The 15,872-nt window shown below is 48.3% G+C and overlaps 1 long non-coding RNA gene across 1 annotated transcript in view; it reads right to left on the reverse strand.

The window, feature by feature from the left end:
• Positions 1-15,872, reverse strand: part of LOC108175821 (uncharacterized) — a 193,388-nt gene that overhangs the window by 32,446 nt on the left and 145,070 nt on the right. The window contains exons 6-8 of the long non-coding RNA XR_016223615.1: positions 13,858-13,896; positions 5,297-5,371; positions 473-526 (exon numbers count right to left, since the gene is read on the reverse strand). This is a non-coding gene — a long non-coding RNA (uncharacterized LOC108175821). The remainder of the gene's footprint in view (positions 1-472; positions 527-5,296; positions 5,372-13,857; positions 13,897-15,872) is intronic.

Consider the following 15,872-nt stretch of genomic DNA (forward strand, 5'->3'; position numbering starts at 1 on the left):
GTGTGTGTGTGTGTGCATTTCCCCAGAACATGTTTTTCCACGTGCACAACTCAAGTCTTGGTTCTCAAAAATATCTGATCTCCCTCTGCACTTTATGTAAGTGAATCGTTCAGCCCTCTCCCCACATGTGTCTGAAGGGTAGGTTCCATTCCACTCCTTACATGACATAATACATAAAGAAGTGGCCCAAGACATTCACGTCCCAATGAGAAAAGCAAGTATGAACCCTGACCTCCTGGCTACTGAGCTGTAGTCAGCACTCAGTCATGAGATAACTATCAACACCATGAAAGGGAGTCCAGGACTTACATATGCCCCAAGAGTTATCATAACTATAGAGATCCAAGATGTTATACATGATTACAAGCTGAGCTCCAAGGTCAAATAACCCAAGAAGCAATGGGTACACTGAACTGCAGGCTTCTACATCATCATGAATGTGAAACATAAACAAAAATTCTGGTCAACTCACAGATTCTCGCAGTGAAGGTAAACCAATGGCAAGGCCAAGGCCCTTTCTCAGCAGCTGGCCAAAGCAGAGAAAGATAAGGGAGAAATGTTACTGAATTTAACAGATGATCAACACAAGCTGTGGAATTAAATGCTCAAACCCAGCAGAATTCTCCCTGAGCGTACAGCGCAAAATAAGGACTGAAACTACAATGATGTTGTGAGCCTTGTGTCCATCACCCTTGTCTCAAATCTCCTGTGCAGTCTTTGAGAGACACCACTGCCCACCACATGCTGACTTCTTTCATCAACTATCCCACTGTTGCTTTAGATAGCAGGCCTGGGCCGCCCATTCAATGGACATAAACATATCATATAGAAAAGAAAGACAAAGAGGTCACAAGACCCATTAAATACATTAGGAATACATTTGGATTTCAGTGTTTTAAATCTTATTTAATTGCTTTGATAATGCGGGACTGTGGAATACCTGAATATAATGGGATGTTTTCATACAATGGAGTCCCTACTCCCAATAAAGGTTGCTTTTTAGCATGTTCAGAAGCTGATAGGAGAGGTGATATATTCAAATACAGTAAGTTCCAGGAGAAGAAATGACCTTTAGAGACACCAAGACAGCAGTGGGAGTTTAGGTCCGGTTCTCAACAGATAGGAGGCGTCCTAGGATTTTTCCTGAAATACTGCAATCACGGTGGTACTGACCCGATTTCAGTGGACTGCTTCACCTGGATGAAGCTGCCTCTTGCTAGAAAGCCAAAGGCTCTGTTTCTCGTTTCTTTCCTGCTCGTCTGCTCTGCCTTAACCCTCGCCCCACGCCCATGTCCATCAGTGTTCCTCGGGTCACTGAGGGGCAGCTCCACCTGTACTGACAGTCACCCTATTTCCTCCTAGTGCCCAAGGAGGATGCAGAGGCGGAGCTTCCTGCTGACACAGTGGATAAAGAATCTCCACACACTGAGGTGAGGTGCCCCACCTTTCTCTAAAACAGAAACGCTCCTTCCTTGGCTGCTTTCTTAATAAAACAGAAAGAAAAATCCAAACACGGGTAGGGTCAATCACACACCCTGTGCTTGATGGGAGCAACTGCAGTAGAGTCTGTATCTACTGAGGGCTGACTCAGGACACAACGAGCAAAATGGCAGCACCAGTTGGCACTGGACATAGCAAGATTTTCCTCAGCACCATATCCCTTCCTTTGCGAATTCTGTAATACTGCCAACCAAAGTGGACCGAACAGACATGTGTGAAGAGCTCATGTCTGCTGGCATGAACTAGGATCTCTCTGTTCTTGTCTTGGGTTCCCTCCATGGGACTGCTCTTCCCCATCTGGTTTCAATGGCACCAAGTGAATGAAAGACCTGCGGTCACGGCACACAACTCGATCTGTTCCTTACAGTGTTGTCTTCTAATTACAGGTGACCGCAGTAGGAATGACAAATGGTACGTACTCTGGAATCACTCCCTGTAGCAGGAATAGTCCAGATGGTGACATAGGGGAGACTACCCTGGGGACTTTATCATGCATGGTCACCTGATGCCAGCTCCTTGCTGTGGAAGGGAACTGGGGATGCAGTCATAAAGCTCAGAGCATGCACAGCACAGTGGGATCTGGGGGGTTTTCAGATGGAGGCTGGAGCCACTGTCATTCAGGCGTGGGGAAAGTGAGACACTGAGAGGAGGAGCCGTCAGCTCCTCTCCCTCACTGGAACACTTGAAGCTGTGGTCAATGTCTGGCTGAGGGGCAGGGCCACAGAGCCCAGGAAGGGGCTGAGAGCACAGAGGGGGAGCAGGGTCATGCTGTGTGATCCAGGATGTGCACAGGGGTGAGGGGAGAAATGGGTGAGACACCTCTGTGAACACTTATTGTCTGTCTTTGTGTCTCTGAAGATTGGGCCTCACAGAGCATTTCCAAGTCCTACAGTGAAGCTGAAGTCTCTTCAGGTATGGAGCAACACCCATATGGACCGGGGGTCATTAAGAGGGAACAATGGGAGTACACCTGCCTCTTAGGACTCCTGAGAGGACACATGAAGTCAGGAGGAAAGAGAGGAAGTGTACGTAGAAGTCTGCTTTGTTCTTCTATGGGATTGGCACAGTAGCAACAGGTTTTATTTCCATGGGCATGAGGAGAACTGAGTTTTCTTCCTTTGGAATGAAAAAATGTAATTTTCTCTAATACCCACCATCCTTGGCTTTGCCAAGGCAAAGCTGAAATCCACTGCGTCATGATGGGACAGCACTGACTAGGAACTGAGCACAGGAGATGTGTATTTGACTTTGGCACTGACCATTGTCAGTCCATTTGTGTGCAGCAACAAAACCCTTGACACTCAGTCATTCACAAGGAACAGAAATTCTTTCTCCCTGTGCGGAGGCTGGCAGGTCCAAGACCAAGGTGCTGCATTGCTTCTGAGGAAGGGCTCCTTGCTGCATCAAGGACAGGGGATACAGTGGGCGCCCTCTCTCACAGGCACCGGCTGGAACCCACAGAGTCCTTGTAGCAAGTGCCAGCCGACAGTGACTAGTGGACCCTTCCCTCTGCATGGCCAGTCCGTGGATCAGCACCTTCATGCTCTGTCCTCATTGTCTACTCCAGTTTACAAGGCCTGCCCAGGCTGGGCGAGTTAAATACTTCCTCTGGGCTGACTGACTTCCAGTTGTGAGGAGAGGGCATAACCCTGAGTTCATCTCAGCTTCCACATCTCGCCCAAGTCAAGTGTCTGGAGTAGGCTGCGTGATGGGCTGTCATCCAGCTGCCACTGGAGATGCAGCATGGTTGTGCAGGCTTCCCAGAGGATGTGTGTTTGGGGGTTCTGGGCTGGACGCACACACTGGCCCTCATGGTCCTGCTGACCTCATCTTCTGGAATGTGCTGGGCTCTGTGGAGGGCCTCTGGGCAGCAGGGCTGAGGGTCACTGGTCCCCTCAGACATGCTGCTCTAGTCAGTGCTGCCCTGTTCCCCCCTCCACTCAGGCCTGGCACGTTCCGTGCCCTCAGGCCTGCAGGTGTCCTACTTCCCAGTCCCTCCACTGCTCAGTGAAATCTCTGGCAAGTCTCATTTATTGCCTCATTGGCAGACTACCAGAATTTGAACAAGTTAAATTTCCTCTCCTCTTGGGGTCATCTGTTCATATGGGTCAGGGAACACAGGGGTTATTGTGAGAAATAAATATTTTCACACTCCCACTCCCTGAGGTTTCCTCAGACATAGAACAGCGAGTCAACACCTGCAGTTGTTCCTCATCAGCTTTCCCAGGAGCCAGCAGGAGACCAGGCCTGTTACACTTGCTCCCCTCTTAGGAAGGGATCTATAGACTTACTGTTGTGGGTAGCAGTATTCATTCATTTATTTATTTGAAAGGCACAGTGACAGGGTTGGCGAATGGTGAAGCAGGTTAAGTGGCAGCTTGCAGTACCAGCATCCCATATGGCAGCTGGGTTGAGTGCTGGCTGCTCCACTGCCAACCCAGCCCCCTGCTAATGCACCTGGGAAACAGCAGAAGATGGTCCAAGTCCCTGGGCCCCTACACCCACGTGGGAGCTCAGAAGACGCTTCTGACCCCTGACATCTGGCACAGTCACAGCCATTGCGGCTATCTGAGGGGTGAACCAGCACATGGACGATCTCTGTGTCTCTCCCTCTCTCTCTGTAACTCCTCATTTCAAATAAATAAATAAATATTTAAAAAGCCCCACAGTATTAGAAAGAGAAGGAGAAACAAGAAGAAGGGCTCTCCCATCCTTAGGTTTACTTCACAAATGGCCCCAATACCTGAGCTGTGCCAGGCCAGTCAGGAGCCTGAAACTCCATCCACTTCTCCCACATAGGTGGCAAGGGGACAAGCACTTGGGCCATCTTCTGGTGCATTCCCAGGCCCCTTAAGAGGGAGCTGGATCAGAAGTGGGGCATTCAGAACACTAACCAGTGCTCTGGGGGACGCTGGCATGACCACAGTGCCATTTTACCTACAAAGCTCTCATAGCTGATGGCAATTTGATTCATGCAGGCTGACAAACGCAAAGGAGACTGGCAATAATTAGGAGAGAGAATAGAGGAAGGGAAAGATGAAGGGTGGAAAACAGTGTGTTACAGAGATCATGTCATGGACATGGCTCCCTATGGAGTAACAAGATGACACGGGGGTCCTTTCCTGGCCACAGTCATGGGAGCTGAGGGCAGGAAGAAGAGGTGAACGTTCAGAGATCCACTTGCTCATTGCAGAGGTGAAGACATCCAGGCCTGGGATAGGGATATAGACATGGGCTCCCAAGGCTGGCCCACATCATCCAACCAGCAGCAGGGATCCGAGTCCTCACCTCAAGCCTAACTCTCCCCTTTCCTTCTCTCTGGCAACCTCAACACCCCTGCTCTGGTGCACACAGAAGGCTATGGGGCAGCACCTGAACTTTCCACTGGGTGTGGCAATCGGGGGGTGAGTGATTCCTCTTTCATTTTTTTCTGATTCTCTCGCTTTCTTGCTCACAAGCACCTGGTCCTGCTTCTCCCACGTTCCCTCCTCACCACAGTGGAGATTGCATCCTGAAGGACCTGGTGGCATTCAGGCAGTGGATGTCCTTGCACTGTGGATGCTGATCCAGTCTCTCTGGAGCCCTTCCCTCTCCCTTCATCAGCCTTACCCTCCTCACCCCTGGACTGCACTATGAAATGGTGCTGAGCAACCCGACTGCCCACACAGGGAGCTGGGGTGAGGCAGGCAGGCAGGGTCCCAGTGTCAGTGGAGGGAGGACTCCAGGGAAGTCTGACTCTGGCCTCCATGTCCCCTAAGAAAGGGCTTTTCCTTAATGCCTGGTTCAGGAAACTCACACTGTTTCTTCTTTCCAGGTGTCCACATGTTCCCTGGACGTGAACTATCCCCAAAGTCTTCTGGACATGGAGGACCTTGACCAAGAAGAACAGGAAATGTGAGTTTGGAGCAGGAAGATGGGGGTCAGGGAAGTAAGTGCACACGGACTTCACTGCTTCACATTCTTTGTGATACCTCAGGGAAGCCAACAAAATGGAGCCCAGAAGTGGAGAGGCTGCCGTCAGCCCTGATCCATCAAGTAGACACTAATGGATGTTCAGGATCTACACAGGCAAGTAAAGGATGTGCCCTGAGGTGGTCCCAGGGACACATCCCCATTCCATGGCAGCCCCTAGGGCTCCCAGGCTGAGCCCCCAGTGGCTGCTTTCATCAGAAGGGGAGGACTGGCACACGAACGTCATCAGAGGGAGCTGCTGGCCATGTGTTTCTGGGGAGAGCCGCCAGAGCTGTGAACATCTCCCTCCAGAGCCCACATCCCTGCCTGCCCAGCCCCAAAGTCAACAGGGAGACTCTCTGCTATGGGGAGACACAGGGCCATCCCTGACTTCCTCCAGCTCAGGATGATTAGGAAGGGGGTGAGAGAGTCGCATTTTGAGGCTCCTTTTCACTCCAGGAGAACATCCCACTGCACTCACCTTTGCATCCCTGTGGGCACCCAACTTATCCTGACATCACAGAGGCTAGCACAGAACAAAGAGATGGGGCCGGCATTGTGGCACAGCAGGTAAAGCCACCATCTGCAGTGCCGGCATCCCATATGGGCACTGGTTCAAGTCCCAGCTGCCCCACTTCCGATCCAGCTCTCTGCTATGGCCTGGGAAAGTAGAAGAAGATGCCTCAAGTGCTTGGGCCCCAGCACCTGTGTGGGAGACCCAATAGAAGCTCCTGGCTCCTGGCTTCGGACTTTGGAGCCCTGGCTGTTGCGGCATCTGGGGAGTGAACCATCGGATGGAAGACCTCTCTCTATCTCTCTGCCTCTCCTTCACTTTCTGTGTAATTCCGACTCAAATAAATGAATGAATCTTAAAAAAAAAAAAACACAAGAGCTACAGGGATTTGCCCAAGCCATTGGGGCCCTCAACCTACTTTCGTAAAAGGCTGATAAAGAAGGATTATTTATATGGTTGGATTGTTTTATTTGGAAGGAATATAAAATTGTGCATCTGTCTAATTCACACAGAAACACGATGGCAATTCAAAGCAAAGCTCACTTTGAAGAGCAAGAGAGTTATAAATCCCTTGTGTTCCTTTTATTTGTGCTGTAATTATAGTTAAATTATATATGCACACTGGGTTTATGACCTTTTGAAAAGAAGTGTTTTCCGTCACCCCTTCAATGCTGATATGCACAAAAGCAATAATGTTTGGGTTTAAACACCAAAAAAATGATTCTTTTGTGTTTCAAAGGCATAGTTACAGAGAGGGAGGGTGAAACAGAGAGATGTTCCACTGGTTCACTCCCCAGATGGCCACAACAGCCTGGGTTGGGCCAGACCAAAACCAGGAGCCACCTTCATCTGGATCCTCCACATCAGCTTAAGGGCCCAAGGACTTGTGCGATCTTCTGCTGCTTTCCCACATCCATTAGCAAGGAGCTGGATTGGAAGTGGAGCAGCCAGGACTTGGACTGCATCCCAAATGGGATGCTGAATTACAGGTGGTGGCTTAACTCATTATGCCACAATTCCGATCCCAAAATGATTCTTCTCTAATAAAATCCCTGCGATCAGGGGAGAATAGAAAGAAGTTCTGCTTGATCAGGAGGATCAAAGAGCTCTGGGAAGTCTTCCATAGTTAACTTGTCAGTCACAAGCTAGGATCCTGGGGTATGAACAGAGTGAGGAGGGTCAGTACTCCTTCCTGTGTCATCAGACCTCCTCCTCCTCACAGGACCCAAGTAAGTTGGTCAAGAGAGTTCCCTTTTCCTGTGCATCTGAGGGCTAAGAGAGTTCCCACTTCCTGTGCATCAGGTTCACTACCTAATGGGCCAGTTCCCTGAAGGCTGCCCAGGTGAATGTCTAGGTGAATTTACTCTTTTTTTAAAGATTTATTTTATTTGAAAGGCACAGTTACAGAGAGCGAGAGCAAGAGAGAGAGAGAGAGAGAGAGAGAGAGAGATGGAGACATAGAGAGATCTTCCATCCCAAATGGCCGCATCAGCCGGGGTTCGGCCAGACCGAAGCCAGGAACCAGGAGATTCTTCCAGTCTCCCACATGGGTGCAGGGGCCCAAAGACTTGGGCCATCTTCCACTGCTTTCCCAGACACATTATCAGGGAGCTGGATCAGAAGTGGAGAAGCCAGGACTTGAACTGGCACCATATGGAATGAGGGAGTTGCAGGTGGTAATACCCTGTTATACCACATGTGGGCCCCAGGAATTCACTCTTGTGGGATGTCCATGCCAAAAGCAAATGGGCCTCCATTACCGATGGCCCAAATCACTGGGCAGGTCACAGCCTAGGGTCACCTTCGAGGGTCACAGAAAACTTCCGAGTCCTGCACACACCCCTTGCACCAGCTGCCACGTCCTTGTCCTCCTCACTGATCCCCATTCCTGTGTCTTCCTGCAGATTCCTTTGCTCCTCAGAAGCCTGCAATGTGGAGGGCAGGACACAGAGGAGTTGGAGCTTCTCCAACCACAGGAAGCTTGAACAATGCAGGAGGAGACACAGCTGACCAGCCACATCTCTCCTCACCAGACCTCTGCAGATTATGATATTAAATTATCATCATCCGTACTGGTTGCTTTTCATATGGTTTTGTCCGATAAAGCACATCACAGGGAAACACCTCAGCAAAGTTAGAACTTAAAGGATCTGAGAGCAGTCACCCTAGTGACTACCACCACCACCAACCCCTCAGGAGGAATCCCATTTGATCCTCAATGAATAGTCACTGCCAGGGTGGTCTTTTCAATCTGTTCTTATAGCAATACTTTCTATGGTTTTTTAAAGACTTATTTATTGATTCAAAAGTCAGTTACACAGAGAGAGAAGAGGCAGAGAGAGAAGTCTTCCATCTTCTGATTCATTCCCCAGATGGTCGCAACGGCCAGAGCTGCACCGATCTAAAAACAGGAGCCAGGAGCTTCTTCCAGGTCTCCCACACGGGTACAGGGCCCAAGGACTTGGGCCATCTTCTACTGCTTTCCCAGGCCATAGCAGAGAGCTGGATTGGAAGTGGAGCAGCCGAGTCTCGAACCGGCACCCATATGGGATGCCAGCACTTCAGGCCAGGGCGTTAACCTGCTGCCGGCCCCTAGGGGTTTTGTTGTCACCCATCTGTTCCTTCCATTGGAAGGCATCATGGGGTCCCTTTCACTCAAGGTTTCTCTTGACGACCTGGATGCCAATGCACTTTTTACCTAATGTCAGCTTGGATGGCACAAAATTCCAGGTTTAGTTTCTCTTCTCAAGCATCTTAAATATATTCTTTTTCCTTTTGCCCAGACTCGCTGTCTCTACAAGACCGATGAGATACTCAGTTTCATTTCCCTTTATGTCACTCATCCTTGTATTCTAGATGCCTGCGCATTTTTCTTTTAATACACAGATTTTACTGGAATATCAATGGCATCAGCCAAAGTCACATCCAGTGGTCTTCTAAGATGGAATCTGACAGCGCATTTTCGTTGGCAGAAGTCTGCATTGTGCTGATTGGCTTTGGGTCACTGCACTGTCTCTTCCCTTCCAGGAATCTCAGGCATCCAGCAGCTCCCTGTGCTTCTCTTCATCTCCTGGCATCTCTGATCAGGTTTCTGTTGTTAACATTTTCTTCTATTCACCTTCCGTGTCTTGAAAGGCACAGCCTGCTCCTGTGTTTCTTCTAGTTTACACTTCATGGCTGATGTTCCTTTTCCCATTTTCCTTCTTCTTCCCCCTTTTCTCTCCATCCATTCCCGAGCTTCCTGGATTCTTAGTAACGACGTCCTTTCATGCTTGGTATCATTTTCCTAATGACCTTTTCCTCATCCTGGAAACTACCCTGCTGAGAGCACAGATGACTTCAAGCTGGGAATGTTTTCAGTGTGGGAGTCCTTGCTCTCTTTCTAGTACTGATTCCCCCCTCTAGTGCCTTTGTATGGGGATGGGCATATTCCCATCAAGGTTTGTGTTCTCCCTTTTGATGGAAAATTTGGTTTTTCTAGAATGAGCACTAGGATTCAGAAAAGCTTGCCTCACCTCACACAGCTTCTCTCAGTGGTTTCTGTGCAAAGCTAGCAAATATGATATCTAATTTCCTAGTTTTGCAATTTATTTCATATGAGTCTCCCCACCCAAAATATTGCTACTTTAGAGAGGTCTCTTATGGAAGACAACAATGGTCCCCCAAATGCACAAATCCAGATTTATTCACTTTTTTTTTTGACAGGTAGAGTTAGACAGTGAGAGAGAGGGACAGAGAGAAAGGTCTTCCTTCCGTTGGTTCACTCCCCAAATGGCCGCCATGGCCAGCATGCTGCACCTATCTGAAGCCAGGAACCAGGTGCTTCCTCCTGGTCTCCCATGCGGGTGCAGGGCCCAGACACCTGAGCCATCCACCACTGCCCTCCCAGGCCACAGCTGAGAGCTGGACTGGAAGAGCAACAATCGGGACAGAATCCGGTGCCCAAACCAGGACTAGAACCCGGGGTACCAGCGCCGCAGGCAGAGGATTAGCATAGTGAGCTATGGCGCTGGCCATATTTATTCCCTTTTAATGGAGAGTCAGTATCAGAATCACTGAGCTCATGGACTCATCTAATCTACAAAATGATTTTCTCGGAATTATTAGTAAACCTTTCTTTAGTGTACATCCTTTCATTCATTTGATGAATCAGTTTTAGTTTCATTGAGCCACAAAATTGAGAGTTTTTTAATTTTACTTGTGTCATTTGAGTTTAGAGTTAATAATTTTATTTTATTTTTGTATCAATCTAATTTCAGAAAAATTTGCGTTAAATCACAGAAATGCTTTTTAATTAATTAGTGATATTATTCATTTTGAGTCTGTCAGACTGCCAGACAGGAACATCTGGGATCACATTCACCTAGGCCACAACTCTAGCAGGAAATGGCTTTTGCCAAGTTCAGACACAGACAGCAGACTCACCCCAATCTCCTGGATTTGACACAGCATGGCCAAGAATCACCTTAATTTGTGCCCAAATTATCCTTAAATGCAGTGTTTTGAAAATAAGATCTCATAGGAAAAGCAGTGTTTGAATTGTCTTTGCCAAATTAAAAAAATAATATATAGATAAAAAACCTATCATCTACATAATGTCAAGAACCAAAGCCTGAGAAATTAAATATGTATACACACACACATACTCTATAGAAGTATGGCTTGGAAATAAAATGCTGCTGAGTTTATACAGATAATCTCACGTGTCAGGACTACGTGAATGAACTTCTGGCTTCCTGTAGCCTGGGGTGCTCTACTGCTCACTGTCCAGGGACTCCTATTGGTGCAGACCCACGGCTGCATGTTAAACATCTCCATCACACAAACTGGCATCACTTGTCAGCAAAAGGAAAGATCAACATCATGTGAGCCATTCCAGCCTCTGACACCCTGCCACCATGTACAGGTGACTCTTGGCTTATCAAGTGGTAGCTGCATCTTGAATGATGTCCACAGTCAAAATAACACGATGGGGCATATACCTTCCTGTATTCATGTACAGAGAGGCACACAAATATTAAATGAAAGCCAAAGCACATGTGCATAACTGTCGAAATACTTGTGTGTGTCTGCACAATATAGAAAACTGTTCTTTTACATGTATTGCTGTTTCCTTGCACTGGGATGTTTCCCCATGCTGGGAAGGAGGAAATCACGACTCCCATTAGTCCTAGAAATGCTCACCCACACAGTTACAGGGTAGTGTCTGTCTGTCTCAGAAATAAATATCCAGAGACAGAAGTCCACCAATGATTTCCAAATACAAGAATTTCTAGGCAAGAAAATGTACATACACAAATCAATCACATACAACACAAGAAGAAACACACAACCTCTGTGGTTAGGGGGCACTGGGCTCTCCCTTCCCTGTTGCTCTGCATCGGGCTCATAACCACCCAAGAAGACCCTTCACACCAGTTTCAGGGTGTGATCACTGATACTCCCCAGGGGTGTGCCCATGCACAACCCTGACCACAGTGACTTCCCTCTCTATGGGGAGCTGGCCATCCTTGCCTAAGATTTTACCCAGAAGGAAAAGAACATTTTGTACAACCCAGGGTCTCAGAGCCTGGACTGCAGACTGGGGTAGATGGAGTTGGGCCTCTCCTCTGAGAACTCCCACTCAATCTGAGTTATCTTTATTTATTTGAAAAGCAGGGTGATATGTAGAGAGAGATAGAGGGTGAAGATCTTCCACCTGCTGGTTCACTCCCCAAATGGCCACAAAAGCCAGGGCTAGGCCAGACCAAAGCCAGGAGTCTGGAACTCCATCTGGGTCTCCCACATGGGTGCAGGGACCCAAAGAATTGGACCACCTTCTATTTCTTTCCCAGCTGCATTAGCAGAGGGTTGGATAGCAAGCAGAGCAGATAAGACACAGCTTGACTCCCATATGGGATGCTGGCATCGTAGGTGGTGGCTGAACCCGCTGTGCCATAATGCTGGCCCTTCCTCTGGGTTTTGAGGTTTCCTTTTAGGCAGGATAGGCAGGTACCAGGAAGATGACACCTGGCTGCAGGGTCAGCTATGCCATGGTGCCACCAGAATGTGGATCTGCACACTCCCCAGAGTCAGCTCTGGCCACCATCCCTGAAGATTACACACTCTGGGAGCCAGACTCGGCCAAAATGAACTTGTCCTAGAGATATGGACCAGGCTAGCTGGAGGGCCACCACACTAGCTTTCTGGGAAACACACGGAACCTACATGCTGTAAGCCACTTGTCTTGGAGGGGCATTCTGGGCCCACAGCAGGTTTACCAGCCTTCTGAACAACATGACATAAAAGAGATCCAGCTCACCAGGTCAGAGGGCGACTTTCAGTCCTGCTAGCCCATTAAGATATATAAGGAGTGTTTCTAACTTAGGGCCCAACTCTCTTGGGCAAAGAGGTTTAGCCAACTGCTAGAGGTAAGTGGGAACGGGGATTGCTCATGTACAACCCAGGACAAAGTAGGACCTAAGGCCTTGGAAAGCCCACGTCCTGTCCCACCTCAACGCAGCAAGTTTCCAGACATCTCTTGGTTTGTTGGTGAGAGAATGAGCCCTGTATGATGTCCATAGGGAAACAACCAACTTCCAACAAATCTTTGGCTACACAACTATGTAAATGTTCATAAACACTGAATGAACCTCTAAAGATGTATGTGTGTGTGTTTCTCTGTGTGTTTGTGTAACTACTCACACTTGTTTAAAATTACAGAAAAATTTTCCAGGACCCATCTGGCTAAATCCTTGTAGCTGAGAACCTTCAACATCCTAGGAAGATGGATTCATCACTATCATCACTCTATGTCAGAAAAAGTAATATAGCTAGAAAAATCTATGATTCCTAAATATATGCATCTATAAACTGAAAGTATACATATGGAAACAAACAACACACATCAGGCAGGGAAACACACAATTTGACACACAGATAATCTTTTTTGTCCTCAAGACAGTGAGATCTCCTCTCCCTCTCTGGATAGCTGGGAGGCAAAAATACCCAATGAGTCCTTTTGCTGCCAAGTCCAGGGTCCCTTGTCTGACACCAATCTGCACGGCCATGTCACTGAACCACCCCGACAGCAGGGACTTCACTCTCAGTGTGGAGCTGGCCACTCTTTCCAGAGAAACAAAGCACATATTCTGAATACCCAAGGGGACCTGAGATCCATGAGTGACAGCCGTACCTGGGCGTTTCCCCTGAGAACGTCTCACTCTATTTCCTAAAACTACCCTGGAGGCAGCACTCACAGACTTAAGGTGCTATGGTGCCAGACTGAGGATAGCCATGAAGGAAAGGCAGCAAGATGGGAATTAGGGGACTTCGTAGGGCCCAGGAACAGCTCCAGACTGGTATTACCAAGCATTATTAGACCACCGAGTCTGGCCCACACTCCCTTGAGCTGGAAAGTGAACCTGGCAAGCAAAGGGCCAGCTCACTGACTTGGAAACATTTAGGATCCACATACCCTAGGCCTCTCTCACTTGTGGGAGACACTCTGGACCCACATCTTTCCTTTTACAAAAACACTTGAAGGCCGGCACCGCGGCTCACTAGGCTAATCCTCCACCTTGCAGCGCCGGCACACCGGGTTCTAGTTCCGGTCGGGGCGCCGGATTCTGTCCCAGTTACCCCTCTTCCAGGCCAGCTCTCTGCTGTGGCCAGGGAGTGCAGTGGAGGATGGCCCAAGTGCTTGGGCCCTGCACCCCATGGGAGACCAGGATAAGTACCTGGCTCCTGTCATCGGATCAGCACAGTGCACTGGCCACGGCAGCCATTGGAGGGTGAACTAATGGCAAAGGAAGACCTTTCTCTGTCTCTCTCTCTCTCTCTCTCTCACTGTCCACTCTGCCTGTCAAAAAAAATACTTGAAAGAGTCTACAGATAGGAAATGGATCCTTTACCTGTGTAGGTGTATTCTTGGGTACAGAATGCTCCAACTCCTAGGAGGAAAGAATTCATTACTATTGTAATTTCTAGAAAGGTATACATATAAAACTACATACACACATATTGTAGAATAACATAGCCACAAATAAATCTACAACTCCCAAATACATGAGTATCACCCTGAAACAGCTCACTGGCTCTCAGTGGGGAGCTGGCCACTCTTCCCAAAGATGCTTACCACAAAGGAAAGTTCATACCTTCAATAACCCATGGAGGACTCAGACACTCAGGTGCCAACAGGGGAGGCTGCAGCTGGGCCTCTCCCTTGAGAACATGTCCTCATTCTGTGTTCTGAGATTGCCATGAGAGCAGTTCACAGAGGCATGAGGTCAGGTGACTAAAGGGACAAGATGCAGTGCCATCAGAATGTACATGTTTGGGGACTTTCCAGAGACAGATTTGAGTCCAAGCTACTCTGCTTCCAGTCCAGCTTCCTGCTTATGTATCTGGGAAGGCAGTAGAAGACGGCCTAAGTTCTTGAACCCCTGCCACCCAAGTGGGAGACCAGGATGGAATTCCTGGCTCCTGGCTATGGCTCGTTCCACACTTGATGGTTGTAGCAATTTGGGAAGTAAACCAGTAGATGGAAGTGCTCTCTCTCTAGCTCTCTCTCTCTCTTTCTATTTCTTTTTCTCTCTCTTTCCTCCTTGCTCTCTCTCTCTGCCTTTCAAATAAATAAGTAAATCGTTCTTTAAAAGCAACTGCAAGTTATGTATGGAAAAACTGAGAAAGTGACTACAAATACCCAAAGATTCAGACTCAGAAAAATGCAAGAGAATCTAAAGCTTACCCTTAGGTTTACCCTAGGCACAGACATAATGTACAATAGTAAAAAATGAGAAAATGCTAATCATGAACAGCAAACGTGGGCGGAGACGATTTTGAGTTACCACATTATGGAGTAAGAATGTCCAGAGCTTGGGTGTCCGGCAAGATGGCGGAATAGGAAGGGAGCACACTGATAGTTCGGGAAGAGACAGTTTAATAAAAGTTGAGATACTGCAGGTTCAAGGAAGAGTTGTGGAAGAAACAGCAGAGGAAACTCTTCCAGAACCAGTGATTCACGGTGGACCTGCGTAGAAAGCGTGGGAGCCCACAGCTCAGGACACCAGTCGTGGAATCTACACAGCAGCGCTGGAACGCGAGGTGAGCCAAAACCTCAGTAGCCTGAGACACTGGCGGGAAAGCAGAAGGAGAAGCCTAGAGGGAATGAGGCCTGAAGCACCATGGGGAAAAGTTCACCAGGCTAACTCGAGAAGAGAGAGAGAGAGAGACAGAGAGGGAAAGGACTGGTACAGGCACGAGTCTCTCTCTCTCCACTCACCTCTCAAAGGCGAGCAAGACAAAGAGCAGGTACCATTTTGGACATACGTAAAAGCTGTGCGACCTCCGGGCTGCACCTGCCAAAGCCAAGCGGAAAAACTGGACTCTGGGGTGTGTGTGTGTGTGTGTGTGTGTGAGAAATAACAGGAGGTTAGGACCTAGTGAATGTGTGGAGCTAATGAACTGAGGCAGTGAAAAAAGAGACAGTGGGTGAGAGAACTCACAGAGTTCACGTGAGTACTCTCCAGAGACGCTACAATTTGGTAAAATTGGCAACCCAGTGAGAGACTGTAGGGGAATTTGAGCCCACACTGAGGGCAGAACAGATTCTTTGTGTGGTCCTTGGGAAAGAGCAGACGAATGTTATACCCACAGGAGCCAGAGATCAGAAGCTGACTACCTTCAATTCCGCTCAGCTGTGCAGAATTACTTCCCTTCTGGATCAGAGAGAGAGAGAGAGAGAGAGAGAGAGAGGAGAGAGAGAAATTTACCATGCCTAACCTGGATGTGTCACCTTTGGCACACCCCTAACCCTGAAGAACCAAACAGAGCTCTCTGGCCACACCCATCTGAAGCCTCTAAGGCTCCATCAAAAGCAGACAGTCCACTTAATACAGTCATAGTATAACAAGAAAAAAACACCACA

Source organism: Oryctolagus cuniculus, chromosome 17 (genome assembly GCF_051225735.1).
Source record: "Oryctolagus cuniculus isolate XC-2025 breed Fujian yellow rabbit chromosome 17, ASM5122573v1, whole genome shotgun sequence".
In the NCBI taxonomy this organism is placed as follows: Eukaryota; Metazoa; Chordata; class Mammalia; order Lagomorpha; family Leporidae; genus Oryctolagus; species Oryctolagus cuniculus.